Genomic DNA, 13,480 nt, shown 5'->3' with positions numbered 1-13,480 from the left:
CTTGATGAAAAAAAAAAGTCCTTAATAAGCTTGATTTTCCTTTCTAAAATGTTGAGATATTTCCAAATTGAGTAGGGAGAAAGTGAGAGAGTGACTTCAACTGAAAAGACATTGGGTGAATTTAGTTTAATTCAAATGAAAGAAAAGTTTATTGAAAACATAAATAATCCCCCTGAAGAGGTAAATAAGCCAAGAACTGAGCACAAAGGAGAGGCTTCTACAACCATCTGTTTGCTTAGGTAGAAAGAAATTTCCCAGACTAATTCTTTACTAAACTAAAACCTTACATTATGAGAAAAACTAATCCCAGGGTATTTCTCACTAAAGCAGAAGTTAAATCTCAGTGATTGACATTGGATATTCAGGTTAAAAATGAGTCTGTCGGCATATTTTATTTTATCTAATTTCATGGTCTATTTACAGTAAATCTCATATTCTATGTCACATAACCGGGAATTCAAAATGAATAATGATGACCTAAAACACTGGTTTTCATTTTCTTTTGAGATAAATGGATAGCTTTGCTCATTTATTTATGAATAATGCACAGATGTGTTATGCAAATATATGTAGATGGTCTTTTTCCACTTCTGATTTCATAGTTCACATACAGAGCTTCAGAGGACTGTTTTCTCATATGATATTAAAATCAATTGTAGAATTTTTGAGTTAGCCAGGGCCTCAGAAATGATCTAGCCTAACATTCCCCCAACTTAATTTACCAGCAAACCACTGTCATGATTTTTGCCATACCTGAATTCCCCCTGTATTTGGTAAATATTGTAAAAACTGGTTTAGGTAACCTAAATGTTTATTTTAATAAAGAAATTTTGAATCATCACTGTAAATGGAAAATAGAAATATCTTTCCATAGGTAGGAGGTAACAATAAAAAAATATAGAACTACAGTAAAAACCCTCTTTCCAATGGGTCATCTACTTGTTCAGTTATAAAAAGCTCATTGAAGAGGGAAATCATAACAAACATACACACACACATTTTTTTTTAAATTTAAATTTTAGTTAGTTAACTTAGAGGGCAATATTGGTTTCTGGAGTAGAATTCAGTGATTCATCATTTACATACAACACCCAGTACTCATCACAACAACTGCCCTTCTTCATACCCATCACCTATCTAACCCACCCCTGCTCACCTCCCTCAATCAACCCTCACTTTGTTCTCTGTCTTAAAAGTCCCTCATAGTTTTTTCCTTTCCCTCTCCTTCCCATATATCCACCTGTCTTCTTTCTTTCTTTTTTTTTTTTTTTTAAAGATTTTATTTATTTATTTGATAGAGATCACAAGTAAGAGAGGCAGGCAGAGAGAGAGGAAGGGAAGCAGGCTCCCTGCTGAGCAAAGAGCTCGATGCGGGACTCGATCCCAGGACCCTGAGATCATGACCTGAGCTTAACTCACTGAGCCACCCAGGCGCCCATCACCTGTCTTGTTTCTTAAATTCCACATATGAGCAAAATCATATGGTATTTTTCTTTCTCTGACTTATTTCGTTCAGCATAATACCACCTCATTCCATCCATGTCAGTGCAAGTGACAAGATTTCATTCTTTCTGATGGCTGAGCAATATTCCATTGTCTGTATATATATATGCCACATCTTCTTTATCCATTCATCAGTTGATGGATATGAACTCTCTCCATAGTTTGGCTATTGTTGATAATGCTATTATAAACATCAAGGTATGTGTATCCTTGGAATATGTATTTTTATATCCTTTGGGTAAATACCTAGTGGTTCAGTTGCTGGATTGTAGGCTAGTTCTATTTTAATGTTTCGAAGAACCTCCATACATTCTTTAGAGTGGCTGTGCCAGCTTGCATTCCCACCAACAGTGCAAGAGCGTTCCCCTTTCTCTGCATTCCAAAGAAAACTGTTGTTTCTTGTTTTGCTTATTTTAGCCATTCTGACAGGTGTGAGATAGTATCTCATCATGGTTTGGATTTCTATTTCCATGATGATGATTGATGTTGAGTATCTTTTCATGTGTGTTAGTCATCTGGGTATCTTCTTTGGAAAAGTGTCTATGTCTTCTGCTCATTTCTTAGCTGAATTATTTGTTTCTTGAGTGTTGGATTTGTTAAGTTCTTTATAGATTTTGGATACTAACCTTTTATCAGGTATGTTGTTTGTAAATATCTTCTCCCATTCCATAGGCTGCTTTTTAACTTTGTTGATTGTTTCCTTCACTGTGCAGAAGCTCTTTGATAAAGTCCCAATGGTTCATTTTTACTTTTTTTTCACGTTGTCTCTGGAGGCATATTTATAGGAGGTTGTTACTGCTGAGGTCCAAGAGGTTTCTGCCTGTGTTCTCTAGGATTCTGATGGTTTCTGTCTCACATTTAGGTCTTTCATCCATTTTAACTTTTGTTAAACATACACATTTTAAATATTTTATTTTAACTTTAAATGCATAAACATGTCTTTATTCACTAATATTTCAACTAAAAAAAACCTTTGTTTCTTTGATTTTTCTCTATTCTTTTCTATTTCTGTTAATTGTTGATCTTTGCTCTTATTTTTATTACTTCTTTCCTTATATTACCTTGGATTTAATTTGACCATCTTTTCTTAGTTTCTTAAGGTGGAAGTTTAGATTGTTGATGTTAGACAATTGTTCTTAAAAAAAAAAATCCCTGCAAATTTTGATATATTGTGTTTTTGTTTTCATTCACTTAAAAAAAAAAAAGAAAGATTTTATTTATTTACTTATTTGAGAGAAAGAGTGATCCAGAGAAAGAGCATGAGCAGGAGGAGAGAGAAAGGGAGAAACAGGCTACCCACAGAACAGGGAGTCAGATGTGGGGTTCCATCCCAAGGACCCTGGGATCATGACCTACGTGAGAGGCAGATGCTTAACTGACTGAGCTACCCAGGCATCCCCATTTTCATTAACTTTAAAGTTTATCTTAATTTTCCTTATGATTTTTTATTTGACCAATGGGTACTTTAGAAGTGTGTTGCTAATTTCCAAATATTTGGGAAGATTTCCTAGATGTTTTGATTGTGTTTAATTTCACTGCGATCAGAGAAAATGCTCCATGATATTCTAGGTTATTTTTTTCAACTTATTAAGACTTATTTTATGGTCTCATGGCCTACCCTGGTTAATGTTTCAAGTACACTTGAAAAAATGTATTTACTGCTACTGTTGGTGGAAGGTTTAATAAATGTTAATTAGGTCAACTCGACTGAAAACATTCAAATGTTAAATATCATTATCCAGTTTCTCTCTACTATTCTGCTAGTTGCTGAGAGAAGGGTGCAAAACTTTCCAACTCTGATTGTAGATTTGTCTATTTTGCCTTCCAGTCTTCCAGCTCTGACTCTATCAGATTTTGTTTCATGTAGTTTGAATTTTTGTTATTTAGGTGATTACATATTTACAATTACTGTTTTATTACTGAACCAGGTCCTCTATCATTATAAAATATCCCTCTTTAAACCTGATAAAATTCCATGTTTTGAAATTTACTCAGTCTGATATTAATATAGCTACTCCATATTTCTTTTTATCCTATCTTATTTCACATTTGATATTTCTTTCTCCATTCTTTTATTTTTTACCTGTATATGTCTTTATATTTGAAGCACATTTCTTATAGAGTGTTATAGCAGAGGTTTGCTTTTATACTGAGTCTGACAATCTGTCTTTTAACTGAAATGTTTATTTTTTTATTTTAATTTTTTTTCTAACTGAAGTGTTTAGATCATTAAGAATTAGTGCAGTTATCAATAGAATTGTGTTTAAATATCACCTTGGTAATTATTTACTATTAGTGTCATCTGTCCTTTGTTTCTATTCTCCTCTTTTCCTGCATTTCTCCAGATTAACTGAAGTATTTTTAGCATTCCACTTTATCTCCCCTATTAGTTTACTGGCATAGGTCTTTGTCTTATATTTTTAGTATTCATTCCAGGGTTTATAGTATGCATCCAATTTCTTAGTCCACCTTAGATTACATAACCAAGTCACATAGAATGGAAGATTTTTACAACAGTGTACTTCCATTTCTCCTTCCCATCCTTTGCATCATAACCAACATATATTTTAGTTCTACATATATTATAAATCATCTTTTTCTTTTAAATAATTATATATATTTTTTAATTTTTTATTTTTTATAAACATATATTTTTATCCCCAGGGGTACAGGTCTGTGAATCACCAGGTTTACAAAAAAAAAAAAAAAATTATATTTTAAAGAAAATTTAAACATAGAGAAAGTGTTTTGTATTTACCCACATACTTAGTATTTGTGGAAATCTCGGTTCCTTTAGGTAGTCCAAGATCCCACCAGTATCATGTTCCTTCAGCCTAATGACTTCCATTAGCACTTCCTTTTGTGCAGATCTCCTAGTGACATGTTCTCTCGGAGATTTTGTTTGTTTATGAAGTCACTATGTTGCTCTTATTTAAAAAACTTTCAATAGGCTTTATTTATTTGTTTATTTACTTTTTAGAGCTACTTTAGGTTCTAAAACTGAGTGGAGAGAACAAAGAGTTCCTATGTGCCACTGGCCTCCACTATCAACATCTTGCACTAAAGTGATGTATTTGTTACAATCAATGTAACACCCCAAATCCATAGCTTACATTAGGGTTCACTTTGGTGCTGTGCATTTTATGGATTTGGACTAATTTATAATGACATGTATTCACCAGTTTAGTATCACACAGAATGGTTTTATTGTTCTAAAAACCTTCTGGGTTCCATCTGGTCATCCTTCCTTCCCTCCTAACCTCTGGCAACCACTGATCTTTTTGCTACCTTTCCCCCGAAGGTCATACACTCGGAATCATACAGTATGTAACATTTTGGATTGTTTTTTTTCCCTTAATAATATGCATTTGAATTTCCTCCATGTTTTTTCATGGCTTAATAGCTCACTTATTTTTAGTGCCGAATAACTTTCTGTTGCCTGGATGTAGCAGTGTTTATTTCTTCATTAACCTACTAGAGGAAATCTTGGTTGTTTCCAAGTACGTCAATTATGAGTAAAGCTGTTATAAAATCCTGTGGGCTGATGTTTCATGTAGACATAGATTTTCCACTCATTTTGATAAATACCTAAGGGGATGATTTTTGGATCATATGATAAGTGCATGCTTATTTTTGTAAGAAGCTGCCAAACTGTCTTTCAAAGTGGTTTGCCATCCCTGCATTCCTACCAGCAATAAATATAAATTCCTATTGTTCCACATTTTTCTCAGCATTTTGTGTTGCCGATATATATATTTTTTAATTATTTTGGCCATTCTAGTAGGTGTGTAGTAGCATCTCTTAGTTGTTTCAATTTGAAATTGCCTAAAAACATATGATATTGAGCATCTTTTCATATGCTTATTTGTCTTCTGTATATCTTCTTTGATGAGGTGTCTGTTGAAGTCTTTTGCCCACTTTTAAAGTTAGGTTGGTTGTTTTCTTATTATGGAGTTTTTTATAAGAGTTCTTTATATATTTTGGAAAATAGTCCTATATCAGATATGTTTTGGGGAGTATTTTATCCCAGTCTTCAGCTTGTCTTCTGGTCTGGTTGACAAATGTCTCTCAGGGAACAACAGTTTTTAATTTTAATAAAGTCCAGTTTATCAATTATGTTTCTCATGAATCATATCTTTGATATTTTATCTAAAAGGTCATTGCTGGGGCTCCTGGGTGGCTCTGTGGGTTGGGCCGCTGCCTTCGGCTCAGGTCGTGATCTCAGAGTCCTGGGATCGAGTCCCGCATCGGGCTCTCTGCTCAGCAGAGAGCCTGCTTCCCTCTCTCTCTCTGCCTGCCTCTCCATCTACTTGTGATTTCTCTCTGTCAAATAAACAAATAAAATCTTTAAAAAAAAATAATAAAAGGTCATTGCCAAACCCAAGCTCACCTGAATGTTCTCATATGTCATCTCCTAGGGTTTTATAGTTTTATCAAATTTTACACTTAGATATAGAATCCATTTCGAGTTAAGTTTTTGAAAACTGTTTTGTTTCTAGACTTATTTTTTGGCTTGTGAGTATCAAGCTGTTCCACCAGTATTTCTTGAAAAGACTATCCTTTTTCCATTGTATTGCCTTCGATTCTTTACCAAAAATCAATTAACTATATTTGTGTGGATCTAGTTCTGGGATTTCTATTCCATTCGTCATTCTTTTGCCAATGTCACACTGTCTTGATTACTGTAGCTTTATAGTAACTCTTGAAGACAAATAGTGGCAGTCTGATTTTTTCTTCTTTAATATGGTCCTGGCTATTCTCCTTTAATACAGTCTTTCATAAACTTTGGGATGATTTTATTCATAGCCACAAAACCCACAAGCTGGAGTTTTGATGGGATTGCACTAAATTTATAAATCAAGTTAGGAAAAACTGACATCTTGACAATATTGAGTCTTATCCTTTGATAGCCTTTTTTTTTTTTTTTTTTTTTGTAAGTGAAGACTACTGAGTTGGCAGCTTTTTCCTTCTGCACAGGAAAGATGTCATTCTTCATCCTTTAACTTTCATTGTTTTTTGATGAGAAACCTGAAATCTTCATTATGTTCCTCAATGTGTAAGTTGTTTTTTCCTCTGAGCTGCTTTTAGGACTATTTCTTTGTCTTTGGTTTATAATAACTTGATTATGATGTGCCTTGATGTGGTTTTCTTTTTGTTTATCTTGCTTAGGATTCACAGTACTTCATGATTTGTGAATTTATAATTTTAACCAAATTATATATTTATGTGTACCTTCAAATATTGGACCACATTTGTAATACCTATTTAAAGCCTTTGCTAATTTCATCATCTTTCTACTTCCTGAATATATTTATATTGACTGATTATCCTATTGGTTATGAGTGACATTTTTCTGCTTTTTTTATTTCAATTTTTTAACACTTTTAAAAATTAGTTTTAGAAGTAGAATTTAGCGATTCATCAGTTGCATATAACACCCAGTGCTCATTATATCAGGTGCCCTCCTTAATGCCCATCACCCAGTTATCTCTTCCCCTCACCCACCTCCCTTTTAGCAACCCTCAGTTTGTTTCCTAGAGTTCAGGATCTTTTATGGTATATGTGAAACATTCTTAAATTGGATCTTATGTTGTAAATTTATGCTGGATTTTGCTGTATTTCTTTAAAGTGTGTTAGACTCCCTCTAGGTTAAACTAGAGTTTCAGTTCAGTTTGATCTTTTCAATGTTTATTTTCAAGTTTTTTAAAGAAAGTATAGATTAGCTTTTATTTTTAAGGGTAATTTAGCCTTACATCTATAATGTGATGCTTTTAGGGTCTCTGATAAATGTTACAAGTGTTTCATATGGATTCTCTACTCTGGTTGGAAATAAAATTCTCCAGGTCCCCTGTGAACCTGTGGAATTCTTCAGCTTACAGCTCTTTGGCGTCATGGGGTTTCACCTATATATGCACTGTTTAACATTCAGCAACTGAATGGTCTTCCATCTTTTTGTGTCTTTTTCAATTTCTTTCATGAGTGTTCTGTAGTTCCTCGAGTACAGATCCTTTACCTCTTTGGTTAGGTTTATTCCCAGGTATCTTATGGTTCTTGGTGCTATTGTAAATGGAATCGATTCTCTAATTTCCCTTATTAGTATTTTCATTATTAGTGTATAAGAAAGCCACTGATTTCTGTACATTGACTTTGTATCCTGCCACGTTGCTGAATTGTTGTATGAGTTCTAGTAGTTTGGGGGTGGAGTCTTTTGGGTTTTCCATATAAAGAATCATGTCATCTGCAAAGAGAGAGAGTGTGACTTTTTCATTACCAATTTGGATACCTTTTATTTCTCTTTGTTGTCTGATTGCTGTTGCTAGGACTTCTAATACTATGTTGAACAAGAGTGGTGTGAGTGGGCATCCTTGTGTTCCTGATCTCAACGGGAAGGCTGCAAGATTTTTCCTATTGAGGATGATATTTGCTGTAGGTCTTCCATAGATAGATTTTATGAAGTTCAGGAATGTTCCCTCTATCCCTATACTTTGAAGTGTTTTAATCAGGAACAGATGCTGGATTTTGTCAAATGCTTTTTCTGTATCAATTGAGAGGACCATGTGGCTCTTCTCTCTTCTCTTAATAATTTGTTCTAAAGTTGGTGCAGCCTCTTTGGAGAACAGTGTGGAGATTCCTCAAGAAATTAAAAATAAAACTTCCCTATGGCCCTGCCATTGCACTCCTGGGTATTTACCCCAAAGATACAGATGTAGTGAAAAGAAGGGCCATCTGTACCCCAATGTTTATAGCAGCAATGGCCACGGTTGCCAAACTGTGGAAAGAACCAAGATGCCCTTCAACAGACAAATGGATAAGGAAGATGTGGTCCATATACACTATGGAGTATTATGCCTCTATCAGAAAGGACGAATACCCAACTTTTGTAGCAACATGGACGGGACTGGATGAGATTATGCTGAGTGAAATAAATCAAGCAGAGAGAGTCAATTATCATATGGTTTCACTTATTTGTGGAGCATAACAAATAGCATGGAGGACATGGGGAGATAGAGAGGAGAAGGGAGTTGGGGTAAATTGGAAGGGGAGGTGAACCATGAAAGACTATGGACTCTGAAAAACAATCTGAGGGTTTTGAAGGGGTGAGGGGTGGGAGGTCGGGTACCAGGTGGTGGGTATTATAGAGGGCACGGATTGCATGGAGCACTGGGTGTGGTGCAAAAAATAATGAATACTGTTATGCTGAAAATAAAAAATAAATTAAAACAAAAAACATTCAGCAGGTGGCTCAGGTGGCTCTGTAGGCTCCTGGAGTTCTTTCTCTGTGTAGCACCCCCTAATCTCTGACTTCTTAACTGAAAGTGCCTGCTGAGCTCTGCTTAGGTTTGTTCACTTTGCACTGTTGCCTGAAAAGAATTTAGGCAGAGTTTTTGGGCAATTATCAGGGTCACCATGTTTGTTTCCTTCTTTCAAAGGGCTTCTTGTTGTTCAAAGTCTGACAACAATTGTTTCATATATACTGCACATTTATCTGGTTGTTTACAGAAGCAGAGTAAACTCAGCTTTAGTTATTCCATCATGAATGGAAACAAAGTTCCTTACACATTTATCTTTTTCTATAGTTCTCTCTGCAAGTATGCCATTAAAGCCTTATTTCAATGGTTTTATCTCTTAGTAATTATTTTTTATGATAGACATTTTAATTTCAGTGATTATATTTGTCATCTCTTGTAGTATTTAACTAATTTTAAAGCCTGCCTCATTCTATTTTAATTATAGTTTATTCTTCATTCCTAGTTTATATATCTTATTTTAAAAATATTTATTTTATATTCTGTATCTAATAATTCCTATATCTGAAATCCTTATTAGGGCTAATCCTAGTATTTGGTATTTGTACTGAGTCTTGCTCACAGTGCTTTGATTCCTTGTGTATCTTGTGATTTGAGGTTCTGACCGCTTATTTGATGGGGCTTTATCTATTGAAAGCTTTTGAGACTTGGGCTTAAATATCCAGAGATTTATTGTTGTCTCTGCCAAGATCTCACAGTGTTGTTAACCTGAAATTGCTTTATTAATTTACTAACTTGGGGTTTTCTGGACCACACAGATGGTGTAAATTAAAACCTCACATAGACATTAGGGAAGCCGTGGTATAAATTCTTGGAGGACTTTTCCCCTTCTATCTAGAGCCCTAACCCCCAAAAATAACTGTTCTTATCAACTCCTTTTCTGGTGATTGACCCTTTTTACTATTTGTACTTTTTCTGAGGGCAAAACACTTCAAGATATGGAGGTTGGTGTCATTCCTAAGTCTTCACCATTCATGGACCCACAGTCTTATTTCCTACTTTTCACTAGCTTTTAGAAAGTGAACTTGTAGGTTAGGGAGACTGGAAAGTCCTCAAGAGCAAGCGCAGAATCACTACTTTTGTTTACGACTTTCATTTCTATATCCTTCATTTTCTGCCTCCAAGATTTCATTATCATTATTTATTTAATACTGTTTAGGGCAGCTCTGTATTCAAAAGGGATATTTACAATATTTAATGTGGGATTTCTAGGTGATCTTTGGTGGGATTTTTTTTTAGGCTAGATAGAACACTAGTACTGTTTGAAACACAAATGTACATCTTTTACTTCAATTCTTTACATGGTTGGCACACTCTCTTGTCCCAGGTCTCATCCAAATGCCCACACTCTATCTTAAGTAACTGCATTCCCCAATCAGTTGTTCTCCATCACATTATTCCTTTTATTTCCCTCTCCTAACACACTGTAATAATCTTTTCCCAAAGGGTCTTCCCATAGCATATTGTCTTGTCTCCCACTGGGTGTGTAGGAGCTATGACAGCAGGTACTAAATCCCTATTCTCTACTGTTTATTTAGCCCCAAGGGCAGTGTGTATCACAGGATGGACGTGCAAATATTTGTTGGATGAATAATTGTTTTCTTGAAGCTATAGAAATCAAAACACAACATAAAATACACTTTAAAAAACCAGATTATGCCAATGAGGACAATATACGAATGCTCAGAATTCTCAGCTTGTTGTTTATAACTTGTGATATCAAATTGTCAAAAAGTTGTATAATTGTTCTTCAATAATCTCAGAGAAGGCAGCTAAGTTAAGAACACATTATTGCCTACCAATAGAACACTCTTTTTTCCAGAAATCAAGAATTGGGCTATCCTAAATCATTTACCTTCTTTATAACTGAGGGGTTATTTAGGTATCTGGACAAATGTGCCAGCTTCAAATACAAAAGCTATTTCCATTTGAACATGACTTCCATAATGAATTTTGAAATTGTTATTCTTTTTTCAAATAAAAGAAAATTAAGAAAGTGATTTTATTTCTGTATGTTGGGTTTTTATGAAGTTTTTGGCAGAATTGTGAAAATGTCCTTCAAAGAGTAGCCTAGAAATATCTTCAGGACATCACATCTCCCTATGGCCAAACAGAATCAAGAGTGTCTGTGTAACTTCCTTCCATGTGTTAAGTAGTCAGGAACTATTTCACAGAGTACTGAGTTTTATATTTTGACATATCAAATCCCCAATAACAACCTTGAGCTTAGAAAACATGATCTAAATATAACTAATTCCCTCCTTGTAAATCTTAGTACTTTTGTTTTAATAAAATTTTCACACTGTTCATAACAGGTTTCTCTGGGGAAAAAACATTTCTTAAAACAAAGGCAATCATATACCCTAACTCTGAACAACAACAACGACAACCATAAAGTAAACATTTATTGAATACTTCTAATGGACAAAGCACTGAGTTAAGAGCTTTATCCCTATCGGTGAGTAAACTGACATAGGGAGATTAGGGAACTTCCTCAAAATTAGTTAGTGCATTCAATAATTCCGTATACTGCTTCACAAAGAAAAATATATAATTCAATGTTATGTTTTCTTCACAAAGAAAAATATAATTCAATGTTATGTTTTGGAAACAGAGTCAGCTCTTGAATTTCTAAGACTGATGATTCTATATTCTTTTTTCTTTGGTTGTTGGAAAACCAAATCAGAAGTCTATATTATGAGTAGAAAGAATATGTGCTTGGGTCCTTATATGGAATATGAATCTAAATCAGTGGGAGGCTTTATTTATGCACATTTCCTCAATTTTTTGGAAGTCTCTAGGTTGTATATATTTTAATAATATATAGTGACATATATATATATATGTATATATATATAATATTAGTGACATTCCACTCAAAATTGTATAATGAATATTATTTCACTTCAGAGGCAATCAGTATTTGATTTGAGCCTGTAGCCATGAATCTTGTTGAACTACATGTCCAAAATGCTCCCTAACTTTCTTTGGCTAAATATCTTGGCTGGTTTATGATGACATTGAAGAAGATGCTATGTCAGACACCTGGAATCTAAAATAAAACTTTTCCGGGGTGCCTGGGTGGCTCAGTGGGTTAAAGCCTCTGCTTTCAGCTCAGGTCATGGCCCCGGGGGCCTGGGATCAAGCCCCACATCAGGCTTTCTGTTCAGCAGGGAGCCTGCTCCTCCCCACCCCCCTCTGCCTGCCTCTCTGCCTACTTGTGATCTCTCTCTGTCAAATAAATAAATAAAATCTTTAAAATAAAACTTTTCCATTTTCATATATCTCACACTTGGTTATTTTCTTTCTTCAACTCTGATCACTTTAAAAAGTTTGTTTCTGGAGTTTCTCTACTTCCTGGAGGTCACCACCTCACTACTAAAGTGAGGTATGGTACTTCTGTAAGACTTTTGATAAATATTGTCTAAAACTGGAGAATTACTGAACTTGTTTTGGTCAGCTTGGCCTATATTTCATTTTTTTAAACTTTATGTTCTTTTGCTTGTAAGTTTTCTAGTCCCCTCCCCCTCGAATTCTTCCAAGATTTAAGTCAATTGGAAAGTTCTCAGTACCAAGTGGCTAAGAAAGAAATACTCTCGTGCACCTAGACCACCACCACCATCCATACCTTATAATGATGCCCTATAGCAATAGGGAGCACCGATCTGCTTCCCTGGTAGGGTGGGAAAGTATTAAGGATTTTCTAGAGCAGTTGAAATTTGATAAAGACTGTTTCAACTTGTTTATTGCACCTAACTAATGGGTTCTTTGTACAATAGACATATGTCCCTGAAAAGACAACATGGGTTATGTCTTCAACTTATGTTTTCCAATGGTAGTAGCTTAATTTCTGTTTTTTTTTTTTCTGTCTTATGTAGCTAGAGACAAAAAAAAGTATAAAACAAATAAGCATGGAGATGAAAAGTACAGCATAGGGATTATAGTCAGTAATACTATAACAATGTATGGTGACCGATGGTGACTACATTAGTGAGAACTGAGTAACATAGAGTAGAACTGTTCAATCACTGTGCTGTACACTTGAAACTAATATGTCAACTAAACTTCAATAATAAATTTTTAAATGGTACAATGGTCTCATATTCAAGAATATTATGAATTTCTACAGAAAAGGGGAGATGTAAAAGGATGGACTCTTCCTTAAGCACCTGGAATGAAGTAATTTCCTTGTCTCAGATTCAGAATACATCATCACCTACACTACGATTTTCTGCAAAGGAACTATTGAAATAGCAAAATTCTAATTTTACTTTGTAACACTACCATGATTGGACCAAGCGTGTAAAGGTCCAGCATTTGTGGGGCATGGTGTCCTTGCAAAGATTTTTAGAACAAAACAAAACAGAAAATCTTAACAGATGATAGAGAAAAATGATACCAAAGTATTTAATGTCACATTCCAATATTAAAATTTAAATTTAGGGTTTTTTCAAATAAGTTGATGTAATTTTCTTTTTTGCTTGAAAATTTTCGAGACTTAATTTTAAGAGGTAACATAGTATGGGATATTAATTTTCATGGGGAAAATAAAACTCTATCTCCTCCATTATAGAGATGAACACAATTTTTTAAGAAATTTTAAAAAATTACTTCCAACTTTCTATTGTAAATGTATATTAACCCACGAAGGTCATTTATTGTCTCAGGAT

The 13,480-nt window shown here is 34.4% G+C and overlaps 2 protein-coding genes across 7 annotated transcripts in view; one reads left to right on the top strand and one right to left on the bottom strand.

Moving 5' to 3' along the window:
• The window catches only part of SPHKAP (SPHK1 interactor, AKAP domain containing), a 168,826-nt gene that overhangs the window by 17,815 nt on the left and 137,531 nt on the right, over positions 1 to 13,480 (bottom strand). The window lies entirely within an intron of this gene.
• The window catches only part of DAW1 (dynein assembly factor with WD repeats 1), a 129,120-nt gene that overhangs the window by 103,365 nt on the left and 12,275 nt on the right, over positions 1 to 13,480 (top strand). The window lies entirely within an intron of this gene.

The sequence above is a fragment of the Mustela nivalis genome (assembly GCF_964662115.1).
Source record: "Mustela nivalis genome assembly, chromosome: 11".
Lineage (NCBI taxonomy): Eukaryota > Metazoa > Chordata > Mammalia > Carnivora > Mustelidae > Mustela > Mustela nivalis.
The sequence above is the reverse complement of the archived record's forward strand: the minus strand, read 5'-3'. Positions and strand labels throughout refer to the sequence as shown.